Source organism: Corvus brachyrhynchos, unplaced genomic scaffold, assembly GCF_000691975.1.
Source record: "Corvus brachyrhynchos isolate BGI_N302 unplaced genomic scaffold, ASM69197v1 scaffold236, whole genome shotgun sequence".
In the NCBI taxonomy this organism is placed as follows: Eukaryota; Metazoa; Chordata; class Aves; order Passeriformes; family Corvidae; genus Corvus; species Corvus brachyrhynchos.
In genome coordinates, this window is record NW_008238660.1 from 410,626 (window position 1) to 428,650 (window position 18,025).

Below are 18,025 nucleotides of genomic sequence, written 5' to 3' on the forward strand. Positions count from 1 at the left end.
CTGAACCCATGCAGTGCATAGCTGGGAGACTGTCACTGCTGTTTTATATGGTGCTTATTCTACTAGGAAAAAAACCAGAATTATTTGGTCTAGCAAATTTAGTTTCCATTCTCTGCCGTCCCCAAAATTTCCTGAGACTGGAAAAAGTTGAAACCACAATGTTCTCTGACAATAATGCAGAGGACTCACCACCTGAGGAGTCAAAACCCCAATCACTGGCTGTTAAATGCACTGCAGCATTGCAGACATGAGGTTTGGCACAAACCAGAGGCTTTAGCACGGAAAGTGGCAGAGAACTTGTGGGAAAACCAGGCAGGGAAAGGGAGCCAGAAGGCTGCAAAAGGCCAGTTGCTGCTCCTGGAGGGCTACAGGCAGGTAGTACAACCTCAGAGCTTGTAAACTGGTTTTCTTCCTCTGGCCTCAGAAGATCTCTGTTATTTATCTGCTTCAAGTAGATGCAAACTGTTTCTGAGGTATCCCTGAAAATCCTGGACACACCTCCTGCTCTATTTTGTCCCTTCCCCTTTTCCCCTGAGTGCCTCTGGGGTGGAGGTGAAGTGCTGAGACTCTCAGGGGTGGTGGGGCTGAGCTTGCGCTGGGGCAGGTTGTGGGGCTGGACCCGCTGGCTGCGTGATGGACAGGATGCAGAGAGTGCTGCTGGCAGGGTCGGGTGCTCTGGCAGGGTCGGGAGCTCCCTGGAACTGGCAGCAGGCTCCCAACCACCTCCCTGGCAGCCTGCGGGAGCCCAGCACCGCTGAGAGAGCTCTGCCTCGGCACCCAGTGAGCTGCAAGGACCCTCCAGGCTCTGCCAGGTGCGGTGTGTGATGGGGCAGCCCGTGATGGGGCAGCGGCCTCTCCTTAGTGCCACAGCGCTGCGCAAGGAGGCGATGGCTGCCCCTGCTTCTGGGTGCCCTGCCCTCCCTGCGGAGCTGCTGGGCTGGCTCAGGGAGCAGCTGGCTCCAGTCCTGGCACCCCCTCCTTCCTGGAGCTGCCTCAAATTCCTTGCCTGGATCTGGTGCCGGTGGTGCCTTCTCTCGGAGACCTGTGCTCCGTGATGTCACAGCGAGCCAGAGCCCAGCTGGGGAGCCCGGCTCCGCTCAGGGAGGCTGTTCCTGCCAGAGCCAGGCTGGCATCTCCCTCTGGAGGCTGCTCCGAAGTGTCTGCGCTCCCAGAGCAATCTCGCTGTGCTTCCCTGTGCTCCGCTGCCGGCAGGTCTCCGTCCCGTATCAGCAAAGGCGATCATCGCCCAAGGGCAGGAAGCGAGCAAAGTAAAGCAGATAAAATCAGTGAGAGTGGAGACCCAACAATGAGTCAGGTGAAGGTGAAGTACGGTCTGGAGCCAGCTGCGTGTGGGGTTTGGATGGGGACTTCTCCCTTCCTGAGAGCACATGCCATTGTGAGTACACGCACAGCCCTCGCTGGGAAGGGCCCTTTCTCAGCTCATTCAGTTGCACCAGTGCCAGAACTCGGAGGGGGGCTTGGGAACCTTCCCCCTCACTGCCTCGAAACCCGGAGAAAATATTCCTGACTGTTGCAGCATGAAATCCCAGAGCTGCCCCCCGTGAATCCTCAAGAGAGCAAACACGATGGCACGGGCACGTGTGGGGCTGGATGGGAAAAGGCAGGGACTCCGTTTCCACTTTTGTTGCTCCCCTTACAAATAAAGAATGAAACACAGACCAGATAAATTAAAGCCTTGCTTTTGCCCCTTTGGAGAGCCCAGGAACCTCTGACGGCTCCACGCGCTGAGAGCACGTGCGGCTAAAGCCAGACGAACAGGAAAAACTGACCCAGCATCTTCAAAGGATTAAGGCAGCAGGAGTAAGCTATACACCATGTAAGGCTCTGACAAGGGGAAGCAGAGCTTTTTAATGAATCACTGCATGGTCTGCTCTCATGTGCCTTTCCTCGTGGGATGAGGCACCGTGATAAGCATTCCCTGACCTGCCTTGAGCACTCAAACAGCGTTTCATCATTCCCCTCCCCACGCTGCAGACAAGCAGGACAGAGACACAAAAGCTGAGAAATGAAGCTCACATCCCCCCCTTGGCCTGTGTCATCTTCCTTTCCACCAGTAAAGCTGATCCCTCCCTGCCCTTTGCAAGGACATCTCCTTCTGGACAGCCTTTCCAGTCTCTCGTCTCTGGTCGCAGAGAGGGGAGAAGTGACCCTGGCTCGCCAAGCTCGAGATCCCAGTTCCTATAGGCTTGGAAGGTTTAAGTGATGCTGGAAGAACCATGTCTACATGAAAAGGGGTTTAAAAGCAATCAGGGAATTGAATACAGAGGAGATCTTGTCAACTTTCTGGTTCCATTAGCACTGTCAGGAACACTAGGAATATAGACATTACATGGTTTGAAAATGTTTCCAAGAGTTCTGTGTATTATTATGCTATCTCTGATCTAAACCCCTGTTAGGGATTTCATGGTCTTAGCCTGTGTTTGAGATTCAGCACATTAATCAGTGAGATCTCTCTGAGATGTGTCAACAAATTCAACCCGCTGTTCTGCGTTAGCTGCTCTGAGTAAATGAGCACCGTGTTTAGGAGCAGCTTGAACCTGCAGGGGCTGAGTCACCGTGCAGGACCTCACGAATGAAGGAGATGTACCAGAGCACCTTTCCAGTGGAGATTGCAAAGAAACAGACCAGGGACACAATCCTTTCTGTCCACCCTGGCTGCTCCCCTCTTCATAGCGCTTCTTTTGACATGTGGAGTTTCAGAAAAGGGCAGCTAAATATTAAGAACTTGTGTAAATGGAGCATTTGAATGGGTATGTAACCCATGGAGGATGAATGCTCCATATGCCCCACAGCCTGCACACAGAGCAACCAAGAGACCAAGCACGGACTGTGCCCAGGCCTCAGAGTGCTCTCTGGCAAGTGGGGGCCTGTGTCCTGTCTGCAGTGTCCTCTGCGTGGGAGGAGGTGGGAATCTGTCAAAAGGCACTTGGGAGAAAGGAGTGACAGATTTTTGCAGCCCGCTGTTCTCAGTCACAAAGCAATTGGAGGTGTAGTCATGGAGCCAGCAGAAAGGAGGATGGAGAATCATGGAATCACGGCATCACAGAAAGGCCTGGTTTGAAAGGGACTTTAAAGATCATCCGGTTCCATCTCCCGCTAGACCAGGCTGCTCCAAGCCTGTCTAACCTGGCCTTGAGCACTTCCAGGGATGCGGCAGCCACAGCTTCCCTGGGAAACCTGTGCCAGGACCTCGCCAGCCTCACAGTCAGAACTTCTAATATCTAACCTAAATCTACTTTCAGTCAGTGTGAAGCCATTCTCCCTTGTCCTGTCCCCCTCCATGCTCCATGTGGGCTCCCTTCACGACAGAAGGTTGTGAACTGTTTGTTCATCCATAGCTTGTGCTTCCTACAGCTTGGCAAGCACCGTGGTCCATAAAGACGTATGGCTCAAGCTCTGGAGACACGGCATTCCCATCAGTCCCAAGAACTCAGAGCACCCTGGGGCCCATCTGTGTGAAGCCCAAAACGTTAAGGAAGAAATATGTGACAGTGGGGCCGTGCTGGTGTGGGCTGGGTGCGAGCCAAGGGCTGGTGGTGTCAGCAGCACCAGGAGCCCCAGCGCTCCCAGGCAGCCCGAGCACACGCCCGTGTCCTGCTGCAGCGGCTGGAAGGGGGGGAAGGTTTGCGTGAGAGCCTTGGCACTGAGCGTGCACATGTGTGCTGGTGGTTGTGTAAACGTGCAAGGCAGACATCCTGCATTTCCACACGCCATGCCCTCAGATTTCATTTCCTCCCTAATGCATCCCATGCCTGGGAGTCAGCTGGCAGCACGGTTTGGTGCCGTACCCCGATGCACATCAGAAATCCAGGCCAGAATTATTCTCCCTGTTGACCAACATTTCTGAGACAATAGAAAGACGAAATTAATTGCAGAACTTATGTTTTTAGAAGTAAATGGAATTAAGCAAAAATGTTCTCTGCCAAAATCTGATCCAGTAAGAGTAAGAGTGAAAGGGAAAATAAAGGGAATGTTACTGGAAACACTACTTTGTAACACTGCATTTCCCAGCAAAGATGACCTTGGGTACAAGCTCTGATCAAATCCACATTGTCCTAACGAGGTACCACTGCACTGATCAACTGTTTGTAAGGGCTGCAACAATCCTCAGCAGCAGACCTGGGTAAAGCACCCCTGGAGCAGTGCTGTCATGCAGGACCCTGTCACTGGCTCCCAGCTCTGTAGAGCCCTGAACCACTTCACTGGCTGCAGCAGCAGGAAAGCTTTACATTAGCACGTTACCTGGCTGTTGGGGATGCCCACCACAGGGTGTGCAAGCTCTGTTACCCAGACACTGTCTTTAAGCAGCCTTTTGCCATGACAGCATCAGCTCTTCACCTGTGCATGTCCTGGTGCAGACCAGCCTGTGCATCCTCCACATAGCAGCAGGATTGAATTTCTTACAAATGAGTATAATCAGGTAACAACACTGCTTTGGGGATAAAGAGATCTTTGTAGTCGACTTGATACTCTGGTTTTGTTATGTCCTTCTCAAAGATTTTTTGACAAGTTTTTATGCTTCACCTGATCATGGCTGGTGGTTCTGGGGGCCTCTTGCACTTGACATTATTAAAAATCAAAGGGTAAAATGATGCCAGGGTTTCCTTTTGTCCCTGAGAGCTCGTAGGACTGGAATTGACCCTGTGCAGAGAAAGTCTGTCTGTGACCCACAGGCAGGCAGAGGCAGGACCCCATCCATGGTGAGAGAGCGAGTCAGGGCGCTCTGCCTCCCTCTCCTTTCGGGTGGAGGAGCTGTCATGGTCCCTTGTCATTGTCACAGGACAGCCTCTCTATTGTCACCCACCTAGTGGGGGCCTCCAGAGAGGGGGAGGTGCAGCCCAGCAGAGTGACCATACCTCAGGGACAGGGACACCCCAGGCTGGGGTGTGGAGCAGGGCTGGCTGCTGGCCAGGGCTTGCCCTGCATGGATCCAGCCTCCTGGATGGCTCAGGAACGAGCTGTGCTAAGCTCAGTTCCAGGGCTTAGGGCTTTTCAAAACATGAAAGACAGCTCGAGCAGTGCCCAAACTGCCTAGCTCCACCTCATCTGAGAAAAAGTGAGAAGAAGGGGATATCCAAAATAATGAGTTTTCTGAATATTTATTCAAAACATGACAACAGATAAACTCCAATCACATGTTGCATTCAAATATTGGGATACTTATTCCAAATATGGTCCTGCTGCAATTGTATGATAAACATGAAAGCGAGAGTGCGGTTATTTATGTCCTGCCTTCAGCTCCTCAATAGCATGTTTAAGTTTAGGGTATTTATGCTCTTTCATCCAGCTGTCTGACTTTATCAGGTCCTGTACAACTTGTGAGAGGCAACCATGCCAGCAGCAGAGCAAGGCCCAGCAGACTTTGGTAGAATGGGCTTCCCTCATGGAAAGCACATTATGTCCCTCCTGCTTCTCTCCTGGCCCCCATGGAGCGGTTCTGGCACAAAACTCTTGTATTACATAGACCCCTGGCAAGGAGGGAGAGCCTTTCTCCCTGGCTGGGGCTGGAGGAGCTTCCAATATCATTTAAATGAAACAATAACTTGATGGTAGCGAGCGAGGGTTATTTGGGGTGCTCCAAGAAGGCACATACTGTGCCCAGGAGCAATGGAAATTTAGGCAAAGGGAAGTTTTGACTAAAGAGCCAAAAAAAGCTCTTGGCAGGACCTCCTGTACGCTGTGGAGCCACCTCTCGCATGGCAGGATGGATGCCCTCCTTAACTGCTGATTTGGAATTGGATTCACGCTTACTGCTAGGGCACTGTGCTTGCTTTCATGCTCTGCTCTGGCCATGGACTGAAACTGTCAAAAGTCCCCTGAAAAGACAGGGCTGGAGCTGTACCCAGCACAAACATTCTCCTGGGCCTTGGTTAGGCTCCAGCACCTCAGAGCCCAGGGCTGGGGATTCCACATCTGCCTGGGAGAACAAACCTGAGGACATTGGGGTGGGGCAGTGGAGACTGGACAAGCCATCCCCTGAGGCAAGTGCAATGCCAAGAGAACAAACACACCCTGCATCCTAGTTCTGGATGAAGGAACTCAGAAACCCATTGTTGACTCTGGCTAGTCTGAGTTGTGGGCTCCAACACTGGGGTTCTGGGCAACAAAGCCACTGAGGACGGGCAACAAAGCCACTGAGTGCCACCAGTAATGGCGAAAAATTCCACCCAGAGTGACCTTGTGCACAGCCATGCACTGATACCCACACACCCTGTGTTCCTCTGAGTTTATGCTATCTCCCAGATCTCCCAATTTCACTGTCCCTCACCCTTAAATTAAAGACATATTGTTACATCAGCTTTTCCAAGTGCTTGTCAGCTTTATGATCTATTGAGAGCTCCTTGGGGGCTTAGCCCTGGACCCTGCCCACAGCAGAAAGCGCAGGCTGCGCTGGTTGCTTTGCAAACAGCAGAAAGCTTCCAGGGGAAGATCAGACAAATTCCCCAGGTGCCTGCTTTGCACTTGAAAATTAGTGTTGGATAATGCCTCCAAGTCTTGAATTCATGCTTGGAAGCTTTGTCACAGATTTCTTGTGCACATGGATGTACAGCATGCTCAGAATCCATGGGATTTCTGCATGTACAGCATCCAGGTTCTCCTCCACCTACCCAGAGTCTAACCCATTAAATGTATCTTAGCCCTTGAATGATGACAGCAAAGAGAGAAGAGAGAACCTCAGCATGTTCTGATGTTTCTTTGCTGTCCCTCAGGGTTTGTGTCTCTCTATTAAGTCATGGCAACCTTGTACCTTGTCTCAGATCAGACGCTCTCTGTCTCTTCATCTTAGCTGCTCTTGTTTCCCTCTGGTCTGCCTTCATAGAATCCCAGAATTGTTTGGGTTAGAAGGGACCTTGCAGACCACTCAGTTCCAGCTCCCCTGCCATGGCAGGGACACCTCCCACTGTTCCAAGGCTGCTCCAAGCCCCAGTGTCCAGCCTGGCCTTGGACACTGCTAGGGATGCAGGGGCAGCCACAGCTTCTCTGGGCACCCTGTGCCAGGGCCACCATGCAATCCTCCTCTGAGGCCAACTGGGTGATGGAAACCAGGTAAATGCACATCAGCCTGTTAGATAAGTCTGCCCCAGGGTAAGAATCTACCCTTGGCTGCACTCTTTTGGTTGCTTTTGACTGCACTTTTGCATGGATCTCCCATTGGGGATCAGCAAACATAATTCCTTGATTGCAAAACTTAGCCAAAAGCAGCTTCAAAATTCACTTGTCAGTCTGATCTAAGTTTAGCTGGGTTCCTTCCATTCTTGACTGATGTCATATGATTTTCCAACACCTACAATACTTTCTACTTCACAGTGTGAAGCCATTAGTGTATTATTGAATATTAATCTCATTAAAGCTGTTTCTCTCTCATATATGTCCATTTTTTCTCCTACTTTGTCATTTTTTTCATAAAGAAAGACAATAGTGGATGAAGAGATGGCTTTATTATTAGTTTAGAGAACAACAAAGCAAAGAAGCACACGCTAAGATGCACGAACAGGGTGCTTGCTCTCCAAAACCACTGAGGGTGGTGAGATGGTCTGAAAAAGACAATCAGGCCTTCAGGACCTGAAAATACAAGTCCAGCCAGGAGCCCAGACTGTGGAACAGTTGTTTGTAGAAACACTTTTCTGGATGGGCAGGGGGAAGCATATTCTGGAGGGCACTGATTCTGGGAGGAAAGATGAGGGCAATCCCAGTTGCGGCCGTTTATCAGAGCACCCCTTTGTCCTCCTCACAAACCAGTGCATGGCACCACCCAGGCACGCTCCAGGCCTCAGTGTGCAGGTGTCAGAGCCGAGCCTGCAGCCCAGAGGGTTTTCTGCATTTTCTGCATTCACCAAACAGAACCTCAACACCTTCCAGAAGCCGCCCCCGGCCGTGCTGCCCCGGGACACCCCGCGCTCCCGCCCAGGCAACTCGTAAGTCACAGCAACAGCAAAGGGATTGTGCCGGCGTCTCCGAGGCTGGGATTGAGCCCAAGCATCACAAAGTCCTGCACAAAGTCTGTTGATACTGATGGTGGCATCTCATCTGGAAGGAGCCCAGCGTGTTTCTCACAGCCTGGCGAGCTGCGGTGCCAGCGAGAGAAGATGGGGCTGTGTTTGTCAGCTGAGACCATTCTCATCTGCTCCTCCATCCTCCCCTCCTGCAGCTGTGCCGATCTGGGTGCTTTCTCTGGAGCAGTGCTTCCTCAAGCCCTGTGCTGGGAACAGCAGTGGGCAGCCCTCTTTGGCTAAGCTAAAACCAAAGCTGGAGGCAGGGAGATAAAGCCAGTTCTCCCACTGTGCTGCGCTCAGCAGAACTAATTGAGGGGCCTATTGAGAAACAATACACAGCAATATCCACATTACAGAGCCTTTTGTGCAGGCCAGAACCACACTTAAAAGCATCTTCCAGTTCTTTTGCCACCCGTGCTTCATTTCCCATCTAGGAAAGCTGAGCAGCAGGGAAAGCTGAGAACTTGCTGATTGGCTCAGATTGCTCGGTGAAGTCTCCCATCAGCCACCCTCCCTCCCTGCCATCTCAAGGCATTGCTAACGTGGAGCATAAGCAGAGGGAATTCTGCCCATAGGGAGGTAACCAGATGGATTTTTCTGACAAGTTTTCCACTTAGAGGCATTGCTCATGCAGGTTTTTACACTCTGGGTCAAGCAGAGGTTTCCAAACCCTTTGAGCATGATTTATCTGCAGCAGCACTCCCATTGCCTGGACCCTACTGCTTTCAAGGAAATAGCTGCCTAGGAGCTTGGGCAACTTGGAGACAGAATTTGGCTTTCGACATATGAGAATTTAGGCTTCAAATCCAGTAAGGATGAAGCTGATTCTGGGAGCAACAGCTTGAAGATGAGGCTGGGATGTGGTGTCCATTGCAGGCTGCTTGTGGGCTGGAGTTGCCAAGGGATTCCCAAGGCTCAGCAGGTGAGAGATGGCCAAGTCACTCACGCTGCTGCAGGAAGCAGGATGTTTTGGTGTGGGTGTTAGTAGGGCAGGCTGCTGACCCCTCTGCAGCCTGAGGAAGGAGATACCAGGGCAGAGCCACAAGTCAGAAATGCCTCCTCAGGGCACCTGGCTGCTGCAGATGGGAACAGGGAAAGGGAGCAGCAAGAGGGTTTGTGCTCAGACAAGCTACCAGGAGAACAGAACACATGCAGTCATGTCATCAGCCTGTGCAGAAGGAACAGCAGGGCTTGGAGATAAGGAAGGGTTATGGATACAGTTAAAAATAATGAATGGACTTCACCTAGGAAGGAGAGCAGGCAGAGAATGAAATTAGAGTTTGCAATCTTACGACAGCAGATAGAGGCAGTGAGCCCTATTAGGAAGGCTTGTCCTGAGACCAAGAGAGCCATCCCAGCATCCCAGAAGGCTCATCCCTGCCTCACTCAGCCCTGTGTGACTCACTGGTGCAGGGCAGGGCACAGTGCAGCAAAGCAACCCCTCTTCCCTGCCGATGGCCCGTGATGAGCCTTGGAGCATCATCCCAGAGAGCTGGGGCTTCGTGCTGCTACTCCCAGGGCTCTGGTTCTGGTGTGCTGAAGTGGCACAGCAGCACAGGAGGGCACCAGGCAGGGCCAGGGCTCAGGCTGCAGGTGATTGTGGTACCACCAGCAGGCTGGAAATCACTTCAGCTGAAAGGCCCTGGTACAGGATGTGCTGCAGTGAGGCATCAAAATTCCTGGGGCACCTTCTAGGGGAGAGAGCACTGGGGTGGGACATCAGACACTGAAGCCATACAAGAGATTAAAAGAGATAAAAGAGATTGCAAGAACTGGAGGGTGGCAAGTTGGAAGGGCAGCTCTGAAGGGAGCCCAGAGACCCCACTCTAGACTGAGATGACAAGCTAGAAGCTGACTGAAGCGGGCTGAGGTGAATCCCAACCTGAAATCCAGCATCCCCCTAAGGGAATTGCTATCCATGGGCTAGGAAGGGATGTGGCCTTTCTCATTTTATTTGCAATACTAGAGCAAGGAGACAAATATTTACCGGGATGTTTATTTGAGAACAAGTGGTGGGAAGAAGAGCACGGCTGATATCAAAGGAATGCTCATTCGTGTCACAGCCTTTGGAAGCAGTGTTTATGATTAATTCATCTTCCTATGATCAGCACTATCCACAGAGTGTTTGCTATTTATTTATTCATTTATTACCCTTTTCTGTATCCATCAGAGTGATTTATAACATACAATGAACTGAAGATCATTAGTGCGTGACTGAAGAACTGGTACAAGCTTATCTTCAGGACATTGCTCGGCAAAGCACCAAATTCTCTTCTGAATTTATTTTTCCCCATCAATACATCATCCAAGATGTGGTGTTTTCTTGAGCCTGGCCATTCCGAAGATGTTATTTCCCTTTGGGAGGCCCTGGTTGTTCAAATGTTCAGCAGTTGACAGCTGCCTGGAACTCACTACAAAAGAATTAAAGCCAACAACATTTCTATCTTTTCATCTTTCTAGCCTTAGACTGAAGCAGGCACTGGTTGCTACTTGTTGCTGCTATTCACGACATAACTGGTGTTGCTGTGACCTTTTCTCTGTTATGGTCTTATCTGATGTTTGCAGGACTTTGTATAACTGAGGGGTTTATGTGTAGCGACGTTTCTGGGTCATTTTCTCTCTGTTTCTGGAGGGATTTATCATTGGTGAAAGGTGCTGCAGAAGTGACATCACAGCATGAAATCCCCCAGGAAGTCATGAGGCTGTTACAGGAAGGAGCAGCTCGATGCTGCTTGGAGCAGGTGGCCTCAGTCCTGGGCAGTGGGGCCACCCACAGCCCAGCTGAGCTGTCCCAGGTCACACGGGCCAGGAGCTATGGCAGCAGGGGCAGCCGGAGCAACTTTTCCTGCTCCAGAGCTGTTCTCATCCAGCAGAGCCTGGGGCAGTCCAGCAAACTGAGACCAGCACAGGCTGGAGTGTGTTTTCAGTCCAAGACAAAATTTCTGACAGACTCCTACCCTGCTCAGGCTGCACAACTGCATGGGGGACCATCCTCTGCTTTGGCAGTGTGAATCCTCTCCCCCTCAGTGCTCCTGGCAGGGCGTGCTGCTCTCACTCCCTTTGCCTGTTCACCACCCAAAGCCCACCTGTGGCCTGTCCCTTGTGCCCAGCTCCCTCAGTTTGACTTTGTCCTTGGGCTGGACACAGTTTCCCAATGCTTTTGGCCTTTCCCCCTGCTCTGCTTGGTGTGTGCACAGCCTGGGAGAAGGGTCCTTCTGTAGCCACTTGTCCATGCAGATCAGAACGGTGCTGCTGCAAATGGGTGAAACCCCACACCCCTGCACAGGGGTTTTCCCTGTGTTGCCAGGCACAGATCATTTGGAGGGAGGAGAAAGGCTCTCCCACATCCTGTGACTGCAAAAACACCTGGCTAAGGGAGGAGACTTGGGTCTAAATCAGTTCCCACCACATTTCAGACCACATTTTAACAGCAAGTTTGATTCAGAGACAGGACAGAGCCTATGTGTGAACAGCCTCACGCTTTGGATGAGCTTTGGTGTTGCCCCTTTTTAAGACCCCGAAACAACAACTTCATTTCTCATACCTCCCAGCTTAAAGCATGGATCTCTGGATCTGGATCTGGATTATTAATGATCTCTGGATCATTAATCTGGATTCATGCCTGAATCTGAGCTGCAGCTTCTGGGACTCTGAGATCTAACACTTTCTGCCCAGCACTCGCTGCAGCACCACACAACATTTGAGTTATATTGCAAATTTTTGAAGGTTGGGAAAATAAAACTTTTTAACATCCCTTTCGGAGACTGTATTCCCATCACCTGAGGAATATGTGAAACAAGAACAACAGACTCCACCTGCCTGAGACAGAGCACATGCTCTGCACTGAAAGAGGTCAAGAAGCATTTCCACCCTGCATCCGTGTGGCTTTGTTGAAAAGCAAGTAAGTCCTCAAGGAAATCTTATGAGAATACAACTCCAGTCTGGTGGGAAGGCTTGCTAATTGCAAAGTCCTTCATTTATGAAAGTAAGTGTTTGAAAAAGTAGCAACTCTCCTATGATATCCTCTACCAGTACCCCTGAAATATAGTGGAGAAGAGAATCACAGAATCAACAGGAAGAGACAGTCAGAGCCTGCCATCCCCATCTTCCCCCAAAGGGAATTAGCAACAAAACCAGGTCAGCCATGGCTTGTTTTCCTGAGTCTTCAAGACTCCCAAGGGTGGAGAGTTCGCAGATTGTTTGGGTGATCTGTCCCAGTGCTGCATTGCTCTCTTGATGGAGTTTTTCCTAATGTTCCGTCTGAACTTGCACCATGAGTGTCCCTTGGCACTTCCTATGCCATCTCCCATTCCTGAGAGGAGTTGCACACTCCTAGAACACCTCCCTAGATTGTGGCCCTCACCTCCAGCAATGCAGCTGAGGGAGCTGTCATGAAAGTTTTATGCCTGTGATCCCTCCCCAGCTTCCAAATTCGGTGGCAATGCTGGACATCCCACACAATGTTCTCTCATCACCCTGGGCATGGCTGCAGTTCCTTAACCAGGGGACATCTGACAGTGGATGGGCAGAGGGTTTGCTGCTACCAGGAACTCAGTGGGCAGCAAAACGCACACGGGCAGTCTGCTGCACCCTCAGCCTGGCAGGCAGGAGCTCAGGCATCCCAGTGCTGCCAGCACCACACCAGGGTGGCAGGGGATGGACATCTCCACCCCTCTCAGTGGTGTTCTGGGAGGACTGGCACTGCCCAGACAGGATGTGATCTGTGCCAGAGGGTGAGGGAAGCTGGTTAGAGGCAGAAAGAATGGAAAATGTTCGCTGCTGTTTCTGTTTAGCTTTAGGAACTGATCCAGCTGAGATAATAACAGAAGAGTTCACTTTGCCATGTCAAATATGCAGGTACTTTGCAGTATTAAGATTTGATGTCCTGTTCTTATAAAACTGGCCCCTGCTGACTATGGGAAGAGAAAGTTGCCCATAAACAATGTTTTATTTCTTATTTAACACAAATTCTTGGGCAAAAGGAGTCAATCAATTTTTCATAAAGTATAAAACAGAGATAAGTGCTTGGGATCATGTGTGACTCCCTGTCAAACAGAACTGATAAGTCCATGATGCAGTACAGGGAGTACTTTGCAAGTATTGTCCAAGTGACCTTTTCATTAGTTTGTCTTAAGCAGTTAATCTCTTTTTTCCAGGATACAGACTATTTTAAGTTCCATTACATCATACATGTATTTTAAATATTAATTTTCCTTCCATGTCATGCCTAGGAGGATTTGGTTGTTTTTTACCTTGTTTTAATGCAGTCCTCCCCATCTTGCTGAGTTTTCCAGCAGAATCAGAGTTAAGGAGCTTCCAGGCAAGAACTGAAAGTGCTTGTTTGCAGGGAGTATGTGATGCCTGAGGGGCAGGATGTGAAGCCCTGTGATTTAGCAAAGGCTGCCAGGCCAGAAGCAAGGATTGGACGTCTGCAAAGGCAGCCCTGTGATGGCAAGGGAAATATAAGGCCAATGAGTGGAGGCATTTACTGCCTGTGTGTGGGGTTCCATAAACAGGAGAAATGCAGGGCTGAGTCAGTGCACCTCATCAGGGCTCCAGCTTCTACAGAAGAATACTTGAAAATGACTTAGAAGAAAAAAAAATCGGCTTCAAAAGTGTCCCAGGCATGCTGTTATTTCTGACTTGTAAATCATTTTGAACTCCCTGTGCCACACAGAGAAAGAGGTCCCAGCTGCCACCTGCCAAAGGAGCCCAGAGTCTTTAAACAAAGCTGCTCCCTGCCCCATGCTGACCCTTGCAGTGTAAAAAATGCCTCAGCAATACTTTTGGTGTGTTCCCATCTCCCTGTATTTGGAGTCACCGGTCTCATGACAACAGAGCCCCGGCACAGAGCTCAGCTTTGTGCAGGGTTCACACTTTATTATTAGCCACAGTTGAAAGAACAAAAATAAATCAACTTTGTTCTTCTGAGTTGCGGCTAAAGCAGAGATCCTGGTATTTATAAGCGAGGTTGCAAAGGGTGAAAAGCAGGACCATGTTTTGTTGATATCCAGGGGTAACACACAGTGCTGAGCCCTGTGCTCAGCAAGTGTCTCCTTCCCAAAAGGAGTTTGTTTTCCCTGCAGGGGGGAGCTCCCTGCACAGCTACACAGTCACTGCTCTGCTGCTGGAGCAGCTCCACAGGATCCCTGCGCTGCCGCCAGGGAGGACCGACCCCTGTGCACCCCATGGACCCTGGAGAAAGGACAGGGATGTCTTCCCAGTGCTGCTCTCAGGCCTGGAGGCATAGATTGTAGGTGGGAGCCCTTATTTTTGTCGTGGGCACATTTTCTGCTTCTCTTCAAACAAACTTGTTGTTAGAGAGAGCGTGATGGAAACACCTCACCATCAGACAAACATAGCTTGTGTGAGTTAAAAAATGTGTTGGGTTTTTGAGAGCAGTTCAGGGAAGCCTTGCCTGGACTGATGTCTCCTTCTCAAACTTTCTGGAGGCCTGGAACTAGTGAAACAATCCCCTGGCATGGTCTCATCCAGAAAAGAACCACCCAGCCATGGTATTCCAGCCTGCTGAAGCCGGAGCGGGGAGTCAGCGGCCTGAGGCCACCATCATGAAACAAGGAAAGCAAGGAGCCAGTGTTGCACATCTAGTTTAGCCCAGTCCCCTGCCATCTCTTCTGGTTCCTCTGCCACACCAGTAGGACTCTTCAGGACTCTCTTCTCTGGGTGTCAAGTATTTGGGGTTGCTCTGATGAACCTACCAACCAGGACACCCCCAAGCCTAGATCCCACCATCTCAAGGACCAGAGCAGATCAAATCCACTCCAAAGAGGTTCTTCCTCTCCCTAGAGTTTCCCTCATCTTCTCCAGGGCTGAAGAGCACTGGAGAAACCATTCACTCGATTCCCTCAGTGTATTCCCTCAGCAGGCCTGGTATTTCAAGAAGAGAAAAGGGATTGCCCCAGGTACTGACTGGAGGAGTAGGAGCTGGGGACAATTCATCTCCATTGTCCCCTACAAGAGTGGCAGGTGGCTGAGGCAGAAGACAGACAAACACAAAGGAAGAAGAACCTCTCTGCTCCCATGTAGCCTGGATTAGCTCCTCAGATCCAGTGTCTGAGTTCTATCCCAGAAGGAGGAAATAAAAGGGGCAGGGTGGCCACTCTGGAGACCTGGGCTGAGAAAAAAGCTTCCCTGCAAGATTCATGAGTGCTGAAACTTCCCATGTCCTCATTAGTCTTGGCCATGGCCGTGCTATGCTATTGCTATACTCCCTGCAGAGCTGGAGCAAGGAATTAAAACATCTGTGCTATTCCTATAGTCACGAATTTCTGAGGGGTTTTTGTGCAGCACTTCTGTATTTTTGCCCTTCCTTCTCATCAGCAACACCCAGGTTCTTCTTTATGTTCATATTATGCAAACAATTTCACAGTTCCAGCAGCACTTACTCAGAGTCCACCTCTCCTCCCCTTGTCGCATCTCATGAAGGTTTGATCTATAAAACCCACACCCTGGACCACTTATTGGGCAGATTTTTTTATTCTCAGCTTCTGTTGCAACCTAAGTAAAAGTATTTCTTTTTCAGCAGTGGCTTTTACACATTTTTTTATCTGAAGGGACTACCTTCCCTGCTTCCCTTCCTGTTTCTGAAGGGAGCTTCAGTCCACAACCACATTAAAACAACATGGGTTTAAAAAAGTAAAGAAAAGCACTTTTTGTGTGGCTGAGGCTGAGTGTCCAGATGTGATGGGCTGGTGGCTGCACCCTGGATCCTGTCCAGTCCGGGAGTGTGGACACCAGACCGCTCCCCCAGCGATTCAGCCAACAGGGGAGAGAGTTTAACTTAGAGGCACTTCAAAAACCAGAAATACTTTCTGAATATGCAGGAAGTCAGATGAGTGTTATCTCAAACTAAAGAGCTAAGCAGTGTTCGTGGCTACTTGATGAATTGTTAGCAAACTGAACTTTCTTGATGACTCCAGGCCCAGCTTGCTAGGTCTGGGATCTGCCCAGCAAGCACCTCGCAGGACCCGACCCCCGGTGTCTCCCAGGGCACCACAACACTCAACAACTGCTCGGCGGCGCGTTCTGTGCTCCGGGGACATATGGACACGATCTCGTGCAGACTGTTGTGGCTGCTCCTACACACGAAATGTAAATTGTGAAAGTGAAATCGCGAGGGGAGCTAATCTCCGCGTTGTATTAGACAAAATACCAGCGCGCACGCAGATAAGCACCGAGTGTGAAGTGTCCGGCAGGAGGAGGTTTCACATTCCGCCTGCCTCAATGGAGCCTTAAAATAGCACTTCCCAATGGAATACTTTAAACAAAGACATCGCAGGGGTTATTAATACCATGAGACAGAAACCGGTGTTGTGTATTCCAGCCCAGAAGGGCAGGAAGGGAGCGGTACATGCTGAGCCGCGGCCGGGTGCGTGTGCGGGCAGCCACGGCCGGGCCGGCTCTGCCCTTCCCCGGCACCGGCTCGGGAAGGAGCTGGGCTGCACCCGGCTGCAGGTGCGATCTGCCAGCCCTTCTGCAGCCCGGCAGGGCAGGAAACACGAGCTCCAGGGGCTGCTTCCAAGCAGCTCGTCGGAGATCCGGCTGTGGTGCGGGATGAGCGCGGCGGGGCTGCTCCCGCAGCCTGCTCCGGTCCCTGTGGGCTCTGGGCTCAGCTCGGTGTGTGCCACAGCTCGGCACCACACGGCCTTTTGGACATGGCCACGTGAATCCAGCAGGGAGCTGGGATCTCTTCTGGAGACTCCCCCCGCCCCAGTAAATGCCCGGGAGAGCAGCAGTCTCTGCCCTAGCTGCCGGGCAGGAGCTCTCTGTTCTCTGCCTGCACGGACTCCCTGCCTGCTTGGAAGTGCCACCTGCTCTGTGGCCAGCCACGTCTGCCCTCTGGGAATGATGCGGTGGTTCCCCCTCCTCCGGCAGGCACGCTGGCATCCTCCGGGCCAGCCCTCATCCCTGCAGCCACCCCGTGCCCTCTGCCCTTTCTCAAAGGGCAGGGGAAGTTTGGCAGCAGAGACCTCTCTAATTTTTTGGCTGTCCCTTTGCTGTGTCTGACCCCATTCCCACCATTCCCTGGAGCCCCAGATTCTCCAGCTGCCATCTACATGTAGTTTTTCTTCGTGGATTATTTTTTATCCGGTCTCGGGAGAGACAAGAACAGAGGAGGTGCATGAGCACAACTTCCCACGTTTGTTTCCCGTTCTGCAGAGTGCTGCACAGAGCATGCAGAGCTCTCATCGAACCTGAGAAAGGTCTCAGCATTTTGTGTCTCCCCCACTGCACTCCTGCACCTCACGAGCAACACCAGCCTGGAATGAACGCTTGCGACACGCTGAATGAAACGCCCTGGCGCACGGATGTCCTGCTGCCAGCGGGGACAGTCACCCTCCAGTGGGTGCTGCAGGACTGTCCCTGTGCCCAGCCCCTGGCACACAGGCCCGTGGAGCTGCACGTTGATCCTCCTGTGGCTCTGCCAGAGGTGACACATCCTCCTCCCAGGACACCTGCACCGGCCCAGCCCACGCCTGTCTGGGCTCTCCCAGTGGGAACAGCCAGAAACACATTTGAAATCTCAAAAGATCAACGGGACTGTGAAAAAGATGAAAGCCATCAAAAGCCATGTGAAATATCCTTGTGCTGACACCTGTGCTGCCAAGGAAGGGGAAAGGAAACAGAAGGAATTGAACTAAATGGGCTGGGTTTTTTACCCGAACAAACACTGAGTGGTGAATGCCAGAAGCAGAAAGGTTTCTCATTTCTCTGGATTTCCAGCCACTGTGGGCTGACTTTGCCAGAAATAAATAAAATTAAATTTGGACTTATTCTTCCATTTACAGGCATTTTACAATAGCAATTTTCAGTCCCTTTGCCTGGCTTTTCCTTTTGCCAGTAGAACCACTGAGGTGAGAACACAGAGGTCAGGGAAACTGCGTAGGTTTAAAAAAAAAGTTTGTTTTATTTTTTTTTAAATATTAATCTCTAAATCTGTGTAAAAATCTAAGACAAATGGATACTAGAATATTATTTCCTTCAAGCCT

The 18,025-nt window shown here is 50.9% G+C and overlaps 1 protein-coding gene across 1 annotated transcript in view; it reads right to left on the reverse strand.

Annotated features, from left to right (window-relative positions):
• Positions 1 to 18,025, reverse strand: part of MYOCD (myocardin) — a 219,993-nt gene that overhangs the window by 55,027 nt on the left and 146,941 nt on the right.